This window comes from Phyllobates terribilis, unplaced genomic scaffold (assembly GCF_046119375.1).
Source record: "Phyllobates terribilis strain yellow unplaced genomic scaffold, ASM4611937v1 Scaffold_340__1_contigs__length_2048258, whole genome shotgun sequence".
Lineage (NCBI taxonomy): Eukaryota > Metazoa > Chordata > Amphibia > Anura > Dendrobatidae > Phyllobates > Phyllobates terribilis.
The window spans coordinates 344,233-362,164 of NW_027363100.1; the positions used below are offsets into that span (position 1 = coordinate 344,233).

At 48.7% G+C, this 17,932-nt stretch overlaps 1 pseudogene; it reads left to right on the top strand.

Moving 5' to 3' along the window:
- Positions 1-6,512: 6,512 nt before the first annotated feature.
- The window catches only part of LOC141221840 (uncharacterized), a 400,332-nt pseudogene continuing 388,912 nt past the window's right edge, over positions 6,513-17,932 (top strand).

The window sequence follows — 17,932 nt, forward strand, 5'->3', positions numbered from 1 at the left end:
TTCAGGGGGTTTTCTGTGGCGGTTTCTGTCGTTTTCTCCGCTTGGTGTCGCTGTCAGGACCCCGCTGCACTGCGCCGTCTCCTGCAACAACGTCCAGGTGTGTAAGTTCCTGGTGGAGTCCGGAGCCGCCGTGTGCGCCATGACCTACAGCGACCGCCAGAGGGCGGCAGACAAGTGCGAGGAGATGGAGGAGGCTACAGCCAGTGCTCCCAGCTCCTGTACGCAGTGGCGTACCGCCAATGGCGGCAGACCACGCGACTGCTATGGGGCCCGTGAGCCGGGGGGTTCCCATAGCAGTCCAGGGGTGGACATACCGCCGCCGGTGCAGCAGCGCCGGGTCTCCACCATGCAGCTGCTCCCTGCACGCGGCGGTCAGGGAGCGATCCCTGCAGCTCCGCTGCTGTCAGGAGGAGAATAGCCGCGGAGCTGGAGGGTTCGTCCTCTGCTTCCTCCCTGACCCAGGCGCGCGCAGCTTGATGACGTCATCATGCAGCGCGCGCCTGGGTCAGGAAGAAAGCTGCCGGCAACCAGGAGGATGCTGCAGGCGAGCGAGCTGAGGTAAGTTGTTCTTTTTTTTTTTTTTTTTTTTTTTTTTACTGAAATGCTGGGGAGGGGAGGTGGGTGGAGGAATGATGGGGCTGGGGAGAGGAATAGTGGGGTTGATGGGGCTGGGGAGAGCAATAATGGGGTTGATGGGGCTGGGGAGAGGAATAATGGGGTTGATGGGGCTGGGGAGAGGAATAATGGGGTTGATGGGGCTGGGGAGAGCAATAATGGGGCTGGGGAGAGGAATAATGGGGTTGATGGGGCTGGGGAGAGCAATAATGGGGATGGGAAGAGGAATGATGGGATTGATGGGGCTGGGGATGGCTACGGAGAGGAATGATGGGGCTTTGGGGAGCAATGATGGGGATGGTGGGGCTGGGGAGAGCAATGATGGGGATGGTGGGGCTGGGGAGAGCAATGATGGGATGGTGGGGCTGGGGTGAGCAATAATGGAGTTGATGGGGCTGGGGAGAGGAATAATGGAGTTGATGGAGCTGGGGAGAGGAATGATGGGATGATGGGGCTGGGGAGAGCAATAATGGGGCTGATGGGGCTAGGGAGAGGAATGATGGGGCTGGGAAGAGCAATAATGGGGCTGATGGGGCTGGGAAGAGCAATAATGGGGCTGGGGAGAGGAATGATGCGGCTGGGAAGAGCAATAATGGGGCTGATAGGGCTGGGGAGAGCAATAATGGGGATGGTAGGGAAGGGGAGAGCAATGACGTGTTGCTGGGAGCAAGCAATGATGAGGGTGCTGGGACAAAGCAATGGTGGGGGCCTGGGAGAGAGCAATTATGCGGGGCTGGGAGAGAGCAATGATAGGGGTGCTGGGAGAGCGCAATGATGGGGGGGGCTGGGAGAGAGCATTGATGGAGGTGCTGGGACAGAGCAATGATGGGGTGCTGGGACAGAGCAATGATGGGAGTGCTGGGAGAGAGCAATGATGGGGGTGGTGGGACAGAGCAATGATGCGGGTGCTGAGAGAGCGCAATGATGGGAGTGCTGGGAGAGCGAATTGATGGGGGTGCTGGAAGAGCGCAATGATGAGGGTGCTGGGACAGAGCAATGACGGGGGTGCTGGGAGACAGTAATGATGGGGGTGCTGAGAGAGAGCAATGATGGAGGTGGTGGGAGAGAGCAATTGCGAGGGTGCTGGGAGAGAGTAATGATGGGGGTGCTGAGAGAGAGCAATGATGGAGGTGGTGGGAGAGAGCAATTGCGAGGGTGCTGGGAGAGAGTAATGATGGGGTGCTGGTAGAGAGCAATGATGGGGGTTTCACTTTGCTTGTACTGTAAAGCCTTGTATATTTTCCGTGTGCACATAGCCTTACAGTTAATTGGGGAGAGTCACAGAGACTGAATAATTTATTTTATTGGCCGGTGCAGATTATAGTTAATGGGGGGCACAGTGCTGCTTATCACTTTATATTTTGATTACTAAGTGGCTAATAGTATATTAATGGGGGGGTGTTGCATATCTGTATTCGAGGACGCAGAGCGGGGGAGACACATGTATGCCGACAATATCTGACCTTGTTATTTTTAGGGCTGTACTGATCATCGTGGCTGGGAGATGTCGACATGAAGGTCTGACCAGATGGAGAAGAAGCAGCAGAGACCGGCTCTGATCAGATGAGACGTCAGCGGTAAGTGCCTGGATGTAAATATTATTCTGTATCTGCGCTGTGTGACTTGGAGTGATGATGTTATCTGTAAAATCCCTTAGGCTGCATTCTCACATTTGTGTGAAATGTCCGTGTGCTGCCAGATCTTTTTATCGGATGGTCCACGGACTCGTACAGTTTTATAGATCCATTCACACATCCATGAAAATCACGGATCTGAGAATGAGATCTAAGAGGGCAGAGAATGTCCTGTTCTGATCCGATTTTGAGGATTAGAATAGGACATGCTCAATGCGTCAGTAAAACAGGCCAGCACACCGACACTGCGCACAGATGCAGGAATGTAGCCTTATTATGTACAGCACAGTCCCTTAGTATATAGTGTACTCATTATGTATAGAGCCGTCCCTTATTATGTACCATCCTCTCTAGCGGCTCACAGTTGGGGGATCATACTGTGTTGGGGTCAGCATACTTTACCCTGGGAGTTGAGTTGGGGTACAGTAGGGTCATTATACTGTGCATATGGAGGAATTCACCATGGGGGTTTCATACTGTGTTTGGGGGGCCCTTTTTTTGGCATCACACTTTATGGGGCAATGAAAGAGAGATCTAGGACGTCAGCAGGAGGAAAATTACTATGTAAAGGATAGAAAGTTGTGAGATCTGATCTTTGGTGACCCCGACAATTATTTACATTTTTTTTTGGGGGGGGGGGGCCCAATTAGAGCTTCTGCTATGGGGCCCCATGATTCCTATGTACGCCCCTGCCTGTACAGTAAGTACAGACAATCCACCTAGCCACGTACAAGACATCGTTCACACTTACCTGGCATTTTTTACATTTTCTTAAATGCATATATTTTAATTTTATTAAAAATGGGATTTATTAAATTTTTTGCGTCTGACATCTGCGGAATGAGTTAACTGAGAATTTATCAGTGAGCTTGCAGCTTTTTTTTTTAAGCTGTCATTTTACTGAGCCTACATGAAAGCTGAGCAGAACTTTGTGTCAGTGAGAGGAGCTCACTGACAGGTCCTCAGTTGACTCATTCCACAGCCACTTAAAAGGCCTGTAAAAGCCAAACTGTGAAAAATTTTAATGGAACCAATTTGCAAAAAATATTTGGCTCAAAAATAAATGCATTTAAATACAAAAGAAAGTCCCCAAAGGTGACCATAACATTTAAAGGGGAAATGCCCGCTCAAACCAGATCCCTATGGTTAGAGACTTCCTGGACACAGCCCTGCTCAGAGTGGAAAAACATGGCTGCTCTGGTACAGAAACAGCGCCACATCTGCTCACAGCCGGTATTGCAGGACCCTGAGCTGTAATACCAAATACAACCCATGGGTCAGGGTGGCGCTGTTTTCCGTAACAATTATTTAAATGTTTTTATTCCCTGACGAAGTAAATGGTGAAGAATAAAAACGCAAGGTATATAAGAAAGCGAGTGCAGTTTATTCCGGGCGGGATGCTGAAGCTTCGATCCCCATGGTGAGAGCCTCCATGTGAGGCCGGTGTGGGGACTCGCCTCCTCTCCTGCCTGGAGGGCGCACATTAGCGGCCGCTGTAGGCGGATTAGGATGAACGGCTGGAATGTGCTGGATTATAGGGCCCCGGCTCTCACCGCTCCGGGCTGAGACAATAATCGTCTGCGCACTGATTCCATCACTCAGAGGCGAACGCCCAGTAACCCTGTACGGCCGGGTCTGCGAGTCACTATAGCGGCAGGATGGGCCCTGAACACTGTCAGGAGTCAGTCATAGCAGGGGTCCTCCAAGTCACACCTGCTACCTACAGGGCACCAGGTCCAAGCCCAGAGTCCGGTAACTGACCTCCTCCCAGCGAGTGAGGCCGCACCCAGCGGAGGCCATACAGGAACAGAAGTGAGGCCATTGTAGAGCAAGTGCCCGGAAATGTGGCATCCAGAGAAGTCACCGCATACAAGCGCCCAGAGCTGAGCCCTCATCTAAGCCCAAAACAGGTTTAAGACGAGGAGGGGTTAATGCAGTAGAAAAACAGCGCAAATAATGATGGCAATACCGCCACTCATACCAGTATCATAGCAGATATATTCTTACACAGGGGCAGTATCATAGCAGTTATATTCTTATACAGGGGCAGTATCATAGCAGTTTTATTCTTATACATAGTAGCAGTATTATAGCAGTTATATTCTTATACATAGTAGCAGTATTATAGTAGTTGTATTCTTATACAGGGGCAGTATTATACCAGTTATATTCTTGTACATAGTAGCAGTATTATAGTAGTTATATTCTTGTACATAAGAGCTGTATTATAGTAGTTATATTCTTATACAGGGGCAATATCATAGCAGTTATATTCTTGTACATAGGAGCAGTATTATAGTAGTTATATTCTTGTATATAGGGGCAGTATTATAGTAGTTGTATTCTTGTACATACGGAGCAGTATTATAGCAGTTATATTCTTGTACATAGGGGGCAGTATTATAGTAGTTATATTCTTGTACATAGGAACAGTATTATAGTAGTTGTATTCTTGTACATAGAGGGCAGTATTATAGTAGTTGTATTCTTGTACATAGGGAGCAGTATTATCGCAGTTATATTCTTGTACATAGGGAGCAGTATTATAGTCGTTGTATTCTTTTACATATGAATTTTCTTCTGTTGGGCAAATTGTATGAAATTCTGCTAGGTAGTCCTCGGCATTCATGTGCTCTGTATAACCCCATCCCCACCACTGACTGGAGGAAAGCTGCCGATCAGTGGTGTGAGTGGGGTTATACAAAGCTCAGCATTCAGAGAACTACTAGAGCTGCAGCAGATAAAACACTGATTTTATCAAAATAGCAGTAAGCAGCAAAAAGCGTGAGATATCACTGTAATCAGGGTCTCACCCCTTATATCATGCTGCTCTCAGATGGGGCATCTAAAACCGGGTGGCAGATTCCCTTACGATTTAACAGCACTTTCTGATGACTTTTTAGAATAAGGAGTACTATATAAGGAATAATTGCCACTCATTATACACTCCTGAGTGTACATGAATGTATGGGGAGTGTACATTATATGATGGGTCTCCTGCATTTTTTCTCTACATTATAAGCCTCAGCATTTACCTTTTCTGTGCTCTGCTTTTTCTCCCTCCATCTCCCCCTTCCATAGGTTTATAGGGGCATCGCAGACATTTTTGTTGAAATGAACCTGTCGCGTTCCTCCCGGTAGCGTTCGACTTCCAGTCACCGGGGTGGCACTGCTCTGTGTATAGAAAGTGGCGCCTGTAACTGCGACCCCTGTAGTGACTGGCGGCAGCTCAGCATTAGGGCCGGCTGTCAATCAGGGCTGGGGGCACGGTGACAGCCGTCACTCTCTATACACAGAGCGGTGACTGAACCAGTGCCGCCCCCATGACTGATACCCAAACGCTACCAGGTACGATAAAGTTCATTTCCTCCTGGCAGAGGGAGTCTAAATGCCGGCACCGGGCAGGTTCAGAATGCTATTAACCTGCAGAGTAACCCCATATCTACAGGTTGATAACGTTTTTTCACGTGACAGGTTCCCTTCCCTTCTCCCACAGATTTAGCAGATATTGAGAGTGAATGATTAGTGCAGGAGACCAAAAAATGTCTTTTAAGTGACAAAAGAAGAAGGTTTATCTGATAATGTATATTACAAAGTGTCTTATCTTTACTTGCACTATTGATTAATGAAATCAGGTTAGGCTGGAGCAGGAGCACAGTGATAGGACAATCAGAGGGAGACACGGGCAGATCGTGCTGCAGCTTATTCTAGTAAGGAGTTTATCTCTACACAACCATATCACTGCCACTGCTTCTGAACATGTGCTGAATGGAAAGCGGGAATCCCTCCCGCCTGTGTGCGATGTGTACGTGAGCAGTCAGTGCAGCATTCTCTACCCACTAGCTGAGAGATAACTGAAGCTTAGCGCTAGAGCCTGCAGAGGGGAGAACTGGTGACAATTGCAGGACACACAGGGGCCAGAATAGAATATACACATAGCAGTAGCCATCTGACATGACTGTTATGCCCTCAATATAACATTCATTGTGTACGCTGTCCATCAGTGTACAAGCTGTGGGGATCTGGCCGAGGCCGGCAGTACCAGGCGCACACACTTATATGGATCTTGCTGTGAAGGGGCGTCAGCGCCCCAGTGAGCACCATGGACCATTTGTTCTGTTAATTGGGAGGACTAATAACGTAATACAGTAAATTACCTTTACATTATCTGATAATGCCCTGTATATTATGTACTTACATTATTATTGCTATTATTACATACAGTTTTTACAGTACAGACTCATTTCTTGTTACATCATTTAGATGAAAAAGCGAGGTCTGGTTTCCACAGATGCCACATATACTGCCCTGTTCAACGCCTGCGCGGAGTCGCCATGGAAAGACTCGGGTCTGCAGCACGCACTGAAGCTGCGGAAAGAATTGATGGACAAGAACATTGCGCTTAATCCCATCACTTACCGGAGCTCGCTGAAGGTCTGCACACTGAGCTCAGGACTGCAGGGGAGCTGTGAGCTATTTAAGGTAAGTCAAGGTCACAGTCCTGGTCACCCACAATGGAGTCCTTATAAGATGCCCGTATCGTAGATTAACCGGGAGGGAACAGCATCATTGTAATCATTCCACGGGGAATCACCAGTGCACCATGTCTGGCCGGGGACTTAGCCATCAGATGGCACCACCAGAGTTCAGTTCTTCTGTGGGGACCAGGGGGTCACTTACTAAATTCGAGAAAGGTGGACAGCTTTGAACTATCTGCTACTGCGACGCCCTCCCTGAGCGGTGGGGTTACTCAGTACCAGACAATATATGGTGGGGGTATGGGAGTGTCGTCGTGGCCGCGACTCGGTCCGTGCCCAGGGCTGTCACATAAAAAGAATGGGCTATTGGATGAGTGGATGTTCGACTACGCCACCTGTGGTTTCTGGTGATGGCCACCAGCGCTGCAGCAGTCCTCTGAGGCTGATGTTCTGACAGCTTGGTTGGTACTACTCCCCACAGGTGGAGTAGGCCTCAGGGCAGTTTGGAGGATCTGGGGAGTTGTGGTGGGTGCAGTGCCGCGCAGGAATGAGCAAACGGAGGCAGTATGTGAAGTCATCCAAGATTTACTCACTTTGATGAAGTAGCAGCTGCAAAGCTTCTCTCTGCTTCTCGTGGCGCGCTGCGGCCACCAGGAAGGGGTTCAGCACTTCCTAGGTAGATCAGGAGCACCTGTCAAGACCTCCCTGGGGTTTTCCTCTCTTTCCTAGATTCTCCCACTGAGTCCTCTCCTGACGGTATGTGATGTGAACGTGGAGTAAGGCCGGGTCCCACTAGATATACACAGGTTGAGAGATACAGGTGGCGACTCCGCTCCGTCCGTATCCCCCTGGGATCCACTAAGCCTCCAGGCTTTTCTAACGATGACGTGAAGTACACTGTCAGATATCAGGGGCCGGTCCCCTCTTGCGGCAGGAGTCCCTCTTGCTAGGCCAGAGTGAAGAATACAGGTGGCGACTCCGCTCCGTCCGTACCCTCCTGGGATCCTTTCGCCTGTGGAGCCTATCTCCTCTGCTCCCCTCCTGGGCCTTCTTGATTGGACTCTGACCGGGGACAGAGCTAGCTATAACTCAACTCTGCCCCAACCCCCCGTCTCGAGGCCTGAGACCCGGAACCGTGACCCCTGAGCCGGCCACAGCTTTGTGCTGACTGACCTTCCCAAGGAACCACGACAAAAGACCAGGTTATAAAGATGGCCACTGTATATATATGATGCTTAAGGTGCTAAAGTAAAGTGCTTCCTCCACCCTCACCCACTACATGGTTCCCCCTATCTTTGGTTCCCCCCCATCTCCTCTATCCCGGGCCGGGGAAGCACCCTGGTGCATTTAGGCCCCCTACAGGACAGAAGTGGTGTAGTGTTGAGTGTGAAGTAGGGTCTTGTGTGATGCTCCATCCTTACCTGAGAGAGGAGATACCACACCTCTTTCTGAGGTGCAGTACCCCTGTGGCGACTGAACCCTCAGGGGCGCCACATTCTCCCCTGGTGAAACACAGCATGTCCGCGGGCTGCAATAGAGCAAAAGATTGGTACAGACATTCAAACTTTTTAAATGCTTTTTAAACAAATAACTATCTTCCCTTTATGGGAGGCTCAAATACTTTTAACGTTGCAGGTTATATAGATATAGTATAAACATATAAAACATTAGGAAGACATTATAGATATAGAATACTTGTACAAAAGTGTCAGTTCAGCAGCATGAGGGACCTGCCCAAAACCCTCAACGTAGGCCCTGGGGGGGTGGCTGCAGGGCATGGAGATCCTGAGTTGGACCTCCAGGAGAGCCACTCCAGACAGGTTTTACTTCTGAGGTCAGAGGTAGAAATGGCTTTGTATAAAACCAATAGTGATCACCTAAACAGGTGCAAACCATCCACAATCCAGTCTGTAGACTGCTCATCATCCGCAGGCACAATGTCATCCTAAATAAACCGGGTGCAAACAAAGCATAAAGAGAAAGGATTACCAGCTTCATGAATAGTTCAAAAATTAGGTTACTTTATTGTGAAAAAAGCTCTTTAAAAACAGATTCCATAGTCACATAGTGTAGCCAGGGCAACGCGTTTCGAACGCTAAAGATGCGTTCTTTGTCAAGACTGGCTTGCAAATGGCATACCCATGGTATATAAACCATTGTTCACCAATCACATACAAAATGGAAGTCACATGATGCATATATTAGCATACAGAAATATAAAACCGATTTCCAAAGTATATGCATAGTAAAAACAATCACATGACAAAGAAGAAATCACATATGCATAGAAAAGTTACTCGCTGTAATGGAACAGCAGTTCCCTCCGTAAATTTAGTCCATTTGGTTGGCAAGTGTTCAGATGATACATCCAAAATGCTTCTCGATCAAGTAGGCGTCTCCTATTATCCCTGCCTCGAGGATCAAAGGTAAGTTTTTCAATGCCAAAGACCTGAAATGAGGATGTCTCTCTATTATGCTGCTCAATAAAATGTCTGGAGGCGCAAGAAATGTTCTGATTAGTGACATTAAAAATATCAGAAAGATGTTCTGCCACTCGCTGTTTTAGTTTTCTTATGGTGCATCCCACATATAACAGATCACAACTGGCACATCTTATGATGTAAACCACAGAATTACTGTTGCAATTCAGACAGCTTTTTATATTGTGTGTTTCACTAGAATCAGCATTAGGAAGTTTTTAGTGATTTTTACATAGCGACAAATGCCGCATCTGGTGTAACCACACTTGTAAAACCCTTTACAATTAAGCAGGTATGCCGTTTTTGTAGATTATTTGGGCGACTAGATGCCAATAGCCCCCCTATTGTTTGCGCTTTTTTTGCCACCACCAAAACTCCAGAATCAAGAATTTTAGATAATACAGTATCCTCATATAAAATAGGAAGATGTTTCAGTATTATATTTTTGATCAGTTGAAATTGTGAACTATATCTAAAGGAAATAACATTTAGATTTTTATGTGCTGTAATATCATTGCGATTAATCCTTGTCCTAGACAGATCAATCAGATCCAGTCTATTTTTACTGTCCACAATTTTTTCTGCTCTCTTTAGAGACCAATCCGGATAACCCCTAGATTTCAATTTATTTTTACACCTGATGAATTCTTCATCCAATTTGTTGGCATTGTTACAATTACGTTTGATTCTTGTCAGTTCCCCCACAGGTATAGCTTTTATAGTATGGCGCGGATGTCCGCTTTTGGCATGTAGAATGGTATTCCCAGATATGGGTTGGAAAATGTGGAAGTAGTGATGGAACCGTCAAGAATCTCCAATTTTAGATCAAGAAATGATATACACTTAGAATCAGAGGTGTAAGTGAAAGAAAGATTAAATTCATTGTTATTTAAATACTTGATGAATTCCGGTATGGCAGACACATCCCCACGCCAGATAAAGATCAAATCATCTATGTATCTGCCATACCAGAAAACATCACGGGCCCATGGATTAGCGAAAGTGTACAGTGCAACATATTCCGAATGGGACATTACCATATTTGCTAGCGATGGAGAATAGCTAGATCCCATGGATACTCCTCTACATTGGAGATAAAATTCCTGATTGTACATAAAAAAATTATTAGTGGCCCTGCTCCAGCCGCGGCTCAACGTCCCGCCGGTTGACAAAGACGTCCCGGTGGAACTGTGGGCTGCGAATGAAGCCCCATCCGGCCTCCTGGTGGAAGTGCACAATAAGGCCTTCTTCCCGGGGGCTTGAACGGGCGGCCTCTGCCTGGCGGGCCTGCGACTTTGCGGCCTTGGCGCGCACCTCCAGGTGCTCGCAGCGGATCTCCCTCTGTCGATGCTCCTTCTCGAGCTGGAGAAGCTCCCTGCGGCAGAACTCCTCCCGCCTCCGCGTTTCAGACCGGGTCTCCCGAGGGAAGCCCATCAGGTCACCCTCCTGGTTGTCCCAGGCAAACTCTTCTGCCGCCGGGCAGGCGACCGGAGGCGCGGGCAGCGGCGACAGGAGGGGTTGCTGCGGGCCCTCTGCTGGTGCGGACCAGTCCGGGTTGGGGCAGGTGGACACCCCAGAAAGTGCAGGGATCTCTGGACCGGGAGTCGTGTGGCATATCAGGCCTCCAGTGATGGCGGTGGCTTGGGTCTCAGCCGTCAGAGCCAAGAGTTGCTCCCAAATGATGGCACCCGGGGAAAGGGGTGCCGGCAGGAGATCGAGGAGGGCTTTGGTGCGCCCCGCGCCCGGGATAGGGGTTTCCGCCTTACCCGTTCTTGGGCTGCACAAGGCCTCCGGGGCTTCCTCCCCCTGGGCCAAGGCCTTTGTAGACAGGCATGACAAGCTCTGGCGGCAGGCCTGGATCTTTTGCAGCACCTCCTCTCTCCACTCCGCAGCGGCCAGTCGCTTGGCCTCTTCGACCCTCCGGGTCAGGTCCTGGATTTCACCGCGGAGGAACTCGGCCTCCTCCTGTGTCAGGTACATTCCCTCCATACCGAGGGAGGTGGCAGCTGGTGGGCCAGCGTCGGAGGACATCTCCTTGGCTGCGTCCATCTCTGCTGCAAGGTGCGGCCTTTTTTGCCTCCTCCTTTTTGGGAGGCTCCCGGGCGGCTGGCTGACGGGCACTCCTTGGGAAGTCCCATCCGTTTTGACGGACACAACTATGCGGACAGTCTCTAATGCAAGGAGCGGTCTTAGCTCTTCGCACCATTGGGAAACCTGGCCCACGATAGGAGGTCTTAAGTTGCTGTTGTTTTGGCACCTAATGGTGTCCATTCTTCTTGGGCGGGCACCACATTGAGTGTGTAACGACAGTCTTTTGTGAAAGGCGCACAGTACCCGGCGGCAATGGGATTATCTTCTTCCGTTGCTGCGGGCACGCGATCCTGCCGACTACGCCACGTTGCGACACCCTCCTTGAGCGGTGGGGTTACTCTGTGCTGGGTCAATATATGGTGGGGGTATGTGGGTGTCGTTGTGGCCGCGACCCAGTCCGTGCCCAGGGCTGTCACATAAAAAGAATGGGCTATTGGATGAGTGGATGTTCGACTACGCCACCTGTGGTTTCTGGTGATGGCCACCAGCGCTGCAGCAGTCCTCTGAGGCTGATGTTCTGGCAGCTTGTTTGGTACTACTCCCCACAGGCGGAGTAAGCCTCAGGGCAGTATGGAGGATCTGGGGAGTTGTGGTGGGTGCAGTGCCGCGCAGGAATGAGCAAACGGAGGCAGTATGTGAAGTCATCCAAGATTTACTCACTTTGATGAAGTAGCAGCTGCGAAGCTTCTCTCTGCTTCTCGCGGCGCGCTGCGTCCACCAGGAAGGGGGTTCAGCTCTTCCTAGGTAGATCAGGAGCACCTGTCAAGACCCCGCTGGGGTGTTCCTCTCTTTCCTAGATTCTCCCACTCAGTCCTCTCCTGACAGTATGTGATGTGAACGTGGAGTAAGGCCGGGTCCCACTGGATATACACAGGTTGAGAGATACAGGTGGCGACTCCGCTGCGTCCGTGTCCCCCTGGGATCCACTAAGCCTCCGGGCTTTTCTAACGATGACGTGAAGTACACTGTCAGATATCGGGGGCCGGTCCCCTCTTGCGGCAGGAGTCCCTCAGGCTAGGCCAGAGTGAAGAATACAGGTGGCGACTCCGCTCCGTCCGTACCCTCCTGGGATCCTTTCGTCTGTGGAGCCTATCTCCTCTGCTCCCCTCCTGGGCCTTCTTGATTGGACTCTGACCGGGGACAGAGCTAGCTATAACTCAACTCTGCCCCAACCCCCCGTCTCGAGGCCTGAGACCGGGAACCGTGACCCCTGAGCCGGCCGCAGCTTTGTGCTGACTGACTTTCCCAAGGAACCACGGCAAAAGACTAGGTTATAAAGATGGCCACTGTATATATATGATGCTAAAGTAAAGTGCTTCCTCCACCCTCACCCACCACATGGTTCCCACTATCTTTGGTTCCCCCCCATCTCCTCTATCGCGGGCCGGGGCAGCACCCTGGTGCATTTAGGCCCCCTACAGGACAGGAGTGGTGTAGTGTTGAGTGTGAAGTAGGGTCTTGTGTGATACTCCATCCTTACCTGAGAGAGGAGATACCACACCTCTTTCTGAGGTGCAGTACCCCTGTGGCGACTGAACCCTCAGGGGCGCCACACTACCAACACATCCACTGTCAGCTTAAGAGATAGAAAGATGGTGCTGGGGTGTAAATTTTCAGCTAGTTAGTATGTCACCTGTTAGGGGGGCACAGGGACCCCACCAGGGGCGTTCTGGCCCAACGGAGGATCAGGAAATCCACCGGTGGGCCCTGGGTCCCATTGGCCACGCCCCCCAAGCCCCGCCCCCTACCCCCCCCTGGGCCCTGTACAGAGAACAGAGGGCCCCCCTGGTTCGCTAATCATATTGGCAGCACTGTATGGGCCCTTTCAGGTATATATTATTGAAGGCAGCAGAATGTATAGGCTCCTGTCAGGTATATATTATTGAAGGCAGCAGAATGTATGGGCTCCTGACAGGTATATATTATTGGAGGCAGGAGAATGTATGGGCTCCTGTCAGGTATATATTATTGGAGGCTGCAGAATCTATGGGCTCCTGTCAGGTATATATTATTGGAGGCAGGAGAATGTATGGGCTCCTGTCAGGTATATATTATTGGAGGCAGCAGAATGTATGGGCTCCTGTCAGGTATATATTATTGGAGGCATGATAATGTATGAGCTCCTGTCAGGTATATATTATTGGAGGCTGCAGAATGTATGGACTCTTGTCAGGTATGTATTATTGGAGGCTGCAGAATGTATGGGCTCTTGTCAGGTATATATTATTGGAGGCAGGAGAATGTATGGGCTCCTGTCAGGTATATATTATTGGAGGCAGGAGAATGTATGGGCTCCTGTCAGGTATATATTATTGGAGGCAGGAGAATGTATGGGCTCCTGTCAGGTATATATTATTGGAGGCAGGAGAATGTATGGGCTCCTGTCAGGTATATATTATTGGAGGCAGGAGAATGTATGGGCTCCTGTCAGTTATATATTATTGGAGGCTGCAGAATGTATGGGCTCCCGTCAGGTATATATTATTGGAGGCTGCAGAATGTATGGGCTCTTGTCAGGTATATATTATTGGAGGCAGGAGAATGTATGGGCTCCTGTCAGGTATATATTATTGGAGGCAGGAGAATGTATGGGCTCCTGTCAGGTATATATTATTGGAGGCAGGAGAATGTATAGGCTCCTGTCAGGTATATATTATTGGAGGCAGGAGAATGTATGGGCTCCTGACAGGTGTATATTATTGGAGGCAGGAGAATGTATGGGCTCCTGACAGGTATATATTATTGGAGGCAGGAGAATGTATGGGCTCCTGACAGGTATATATTATTGGAGGCAGCAGAATGTATGGGCTCCTGACAGGTACCGTATATTCCGGCGTATAAGACGACCTGGTGTATAAGACGACCCCCCTACTTTCCTGTTAAAATATAGAGTTTAGGATATATTCACCGTATAAGACTACCCCTTTTCCAACGCATACCAAACACCGGTAAAAATTAAAAAAAAACAGATTTGAATTTAACATGGTCCTTTTTTAATTTAAATTCTTATGACATGCAGGTATATAGCAGGAAAACTGTCACTCATAAACATATTAAAATAGGGGGGACCCCACGTCATTTTTTGGGGGGGTCCCCCATTCTAATAGCTAGTAAAGGCTAGGTATTCAGCTGGGGGCTGATATTAGTAGCCTGGGAAGCTCCGTGGGTATTACCCCCTTCCCAGACTTCAAACATCTGCCCCAGCCGTCTGCTTAACCTCCGCTAGAGACTATAATGATGGTGGATCCCACGCCAATTTTCTTTTTAAAAAATCCTTTATTTTAACACTAAATGACAATTGAGGGGTTAATAAAGATGCAGTCCCTAAATTATTAATTTTGTATTTAATTTTTCCCAAAAATGTTGACGTGGGGCTTCGCCATATTTTTGTGTCCAGCCAGGTACAGCAGGCAGGAACGGGCTGCCCCCAACCACCAGCTGCCTATTTGTACCTGGCCGGACACAACAATATAGGGAAGCCCTTTTTTTTTTAATTATTTCATGAAATAATTAAAAAAAAAAATACGTGGGGCTTCGCCCTATTTTTGTGTCCAGCCAGGTACAACTAGGCAGCTGGGGGCTGGAATCTGCAGCGCAGGGAGGCCCAAGCTTTCTGGGCCCCCCCTGCTGCAAATTGCAGTCCGCAGCCACCCCGGAAAATGGCGCGTTCATAGAAGCGCCATCTTCTGGCGCTGTACCCAACTCATCCAGGGCCCTGGTGCGGTGGCTCACTGGGTAATAAAGGGGTTAGGGCCAGCTTGGCATTATCAGCTGGCCCTAAGCCCGAAATTCATGGGGTCACGCCAATATTAGACATGACCGCCATGAATTTCTAGTAAAGTAATTAAAAAAAACACAACACCCAGAATAAAGTCCTTTAATTGAAATAAAGACACAATTTTTTAATGTTCTAAATTAAACCATACTTACCATCACGCCCATTCCAGCTGAAGCCAACGATCTCCTGCAATAAAAGTAAAATAATAAAGCAGCATAATCCTTACCTCTCTATGGTTCCCAGGATGGCTCCAGCTCTGCTACATTCACATGACAGGCTGCACCGCAGCAGAACGCTGCCGTTCAGCTTGCCATGCGGCAGACACTGAGAAGCGCAGGCATGCTTGTGCTCCTCAGTGTCTGACTGTGACGGCATCCAGATGAGCCGAGGTCATGTCCAATGAACTCGGCTCACCTCATGCACGTCACTGACAGCGTGGGAAAATTCTCCTGCTCCCCGCATGCGCAGTAGAAGTTTCCCACGCTGTCAGTGACGGACGTCCAGGAGGTGAGCTGAGTTCATTGTCGGCTCATCTGGATGCCGTCACAGCGAGACACTGAGGAGCACAAGCATGCCTGCGCTTCTCAGTGTCTGCGGGATGACAGGCTGGATGGCAGCGTTCTGCTGCGGTCCAGCCAGTCATCTCGATGTAGCAGAGCTGAAGCTGTCCTGGGAACCATGGAGAGGTAAGGATGAGGTTGGTTTATTATTTTTCTTTTATTGCAGGAGATCGTTGGCTTCAGCTGGAATGGGCGTGATGGTAAGTATGGTTTAATTTAGAACAATAAAGGATTGTGTCTTTATTTCAATTAAAGGACTTTATTCTGGGTGTTTGTGTTTTTTTTAACTTTGACTATGGGGTTAGTAATGGGGGTGTCTTATAGACGCCTCTCCATTACTAACCTGGGCTTGATGTCAGCTGGCATTATAAGCTGACATCAACCCCAACCCTATTACCCCACTGCCACCGCACCAGGGCAGCGTGGAAGAGCGAGGCTAAGTGCCAGAATTGGCGCATCCTATGAATGCGCCATTTCTGGGGCGGCTGACGGCTGGTGTTTCTAGCCTGGGAGGGGGCCAATATTCATGGCTCCCTTCCTGGGCTATTAATATCAGCCCCCAGCTGTCTGCCTAGCCTTTGCTAGCTATTAAATTAGGGGGGACCCCACGTCATTTTTTTGGGGGGGTTCCCCATTTTAATAGCTAGTAAAGACTAGGTATTCAGCTGGGGGCTGATATTAGTAGCCTGGGAAGCTCCGTGGGTATTACCCCCTTCCCAGGCTTCAAACATCTGCCCCAGCTGTCTGCTTAACCTCCGCTAGAGCCTAAAATTAAGGGGAACCCCACGCCAATTTTTTTTAATAATAAATCCTTTATTTTAACACTAAATGACAAGTACAGTAATCAACACTATCACTGTACTTCATATATATGTGACTGACATGTTTCTATCTATCTAATCTATGTGTGATGCTCTATCTTTCTGTTCTAAATTGTCGGGTACCGCTGCTGAATTGCCGGCCGGCTTTTTTAAAGAGACAGTGCATGAAAACACTATTATTTGTTTTAATAAATCCTTTACACTAAATGACAAGTACAGTAAGCAATACTGTCACTGTACTTCATATATATGTGACTGACATGTTTCTATCTATCTAATCTATGTGTGAAGCTCTATTCTTTCTATTCTAAATTGTCGGGTGCCGGCTTATGCCGCTGCTGAATTGCCGGCTTTTTATATATTGTCACAGAAGCGATGCGAACTTCCCTGCTCCGGACACAGCGCAGCGCTTCTGTGACAAGTGAAAGCTGTCGGCACAGAAGCCCTGCGCTGTGTCCGGAGCTGGGAATACGCAGCGATGTGTCAGTTTCAGCACAGAAGCGCTGACTGTCTGGACGTACCGCCGCCGTATTTTAACTCCCTCCACCTTATATTAACTCCGACATGGCAGGGATACGGCCACGGCAGCTTATTAACACCCCCAGAGTATCCCCGCATGTCAATTTCTGAAAGTTCAAAAGCATTACCGGCGTATAAGACGACCCCAGACTAGACAGAAGATTTTTCAGTCTTCAAAAGTCGTCTTATACGCCGGAATATACGGTATATATTATTGGAGGCAGGAGAATGTATGGGCTCCTGTCAGGTATATATTATTGGAGGCAGGAGAATGTATGGGCTCCTGTCAGGTATATATTATTGGAGGCAGGAGAATGTATGGGCTCCTGTCAGGTATATATTATTGGAGGCAGGAGAATGTATGGGCTCCTGTCAGGTATATATTATTGGAGGCAGGAGAATGTATGGGCTCCTGTCAGGTATATATTATTGGAGGCAGGAGAATGTATGGGCTCCTGTCAGGTATATATTATTGGAGGCAGCAGAATGTATGGGCTCCTGACAGGTATATATTATTGGAGGCAGGAGAATGTATGGGCTCCTGACAGGTATATATTATTGGAGGCAGGAGAATGTATGGGCTCCTGACAGGTATATATTATTGGAGGCAGCAGAATGTATTGGCTCCTGTCAGGTATATATTATTGGAGCCAGCAGAATCTATGGGCTCCTGTCAGGTATATATTATTGGAGGCAGGAGAATGTATGGGCTCCTGTCAGGTATATATTATTGGAGGCAGCAGAATGTATGGGCTCCTGTCAGGTATATATTATTGGAGCCAGCAGAATCTATGGGCTCCTGTCAGGTATATATTATTGGAGGCAGGAGAATGTATTGGCTCCTGTCAGGTATATATTATTGGAGCCAGCAGAATGTATGGGCCCCTGTCAGGTATATATTATTGGAGGCAGGAGAATGTATGGGCCCCTGTCAGGTATATATTATTGGAGGCAGC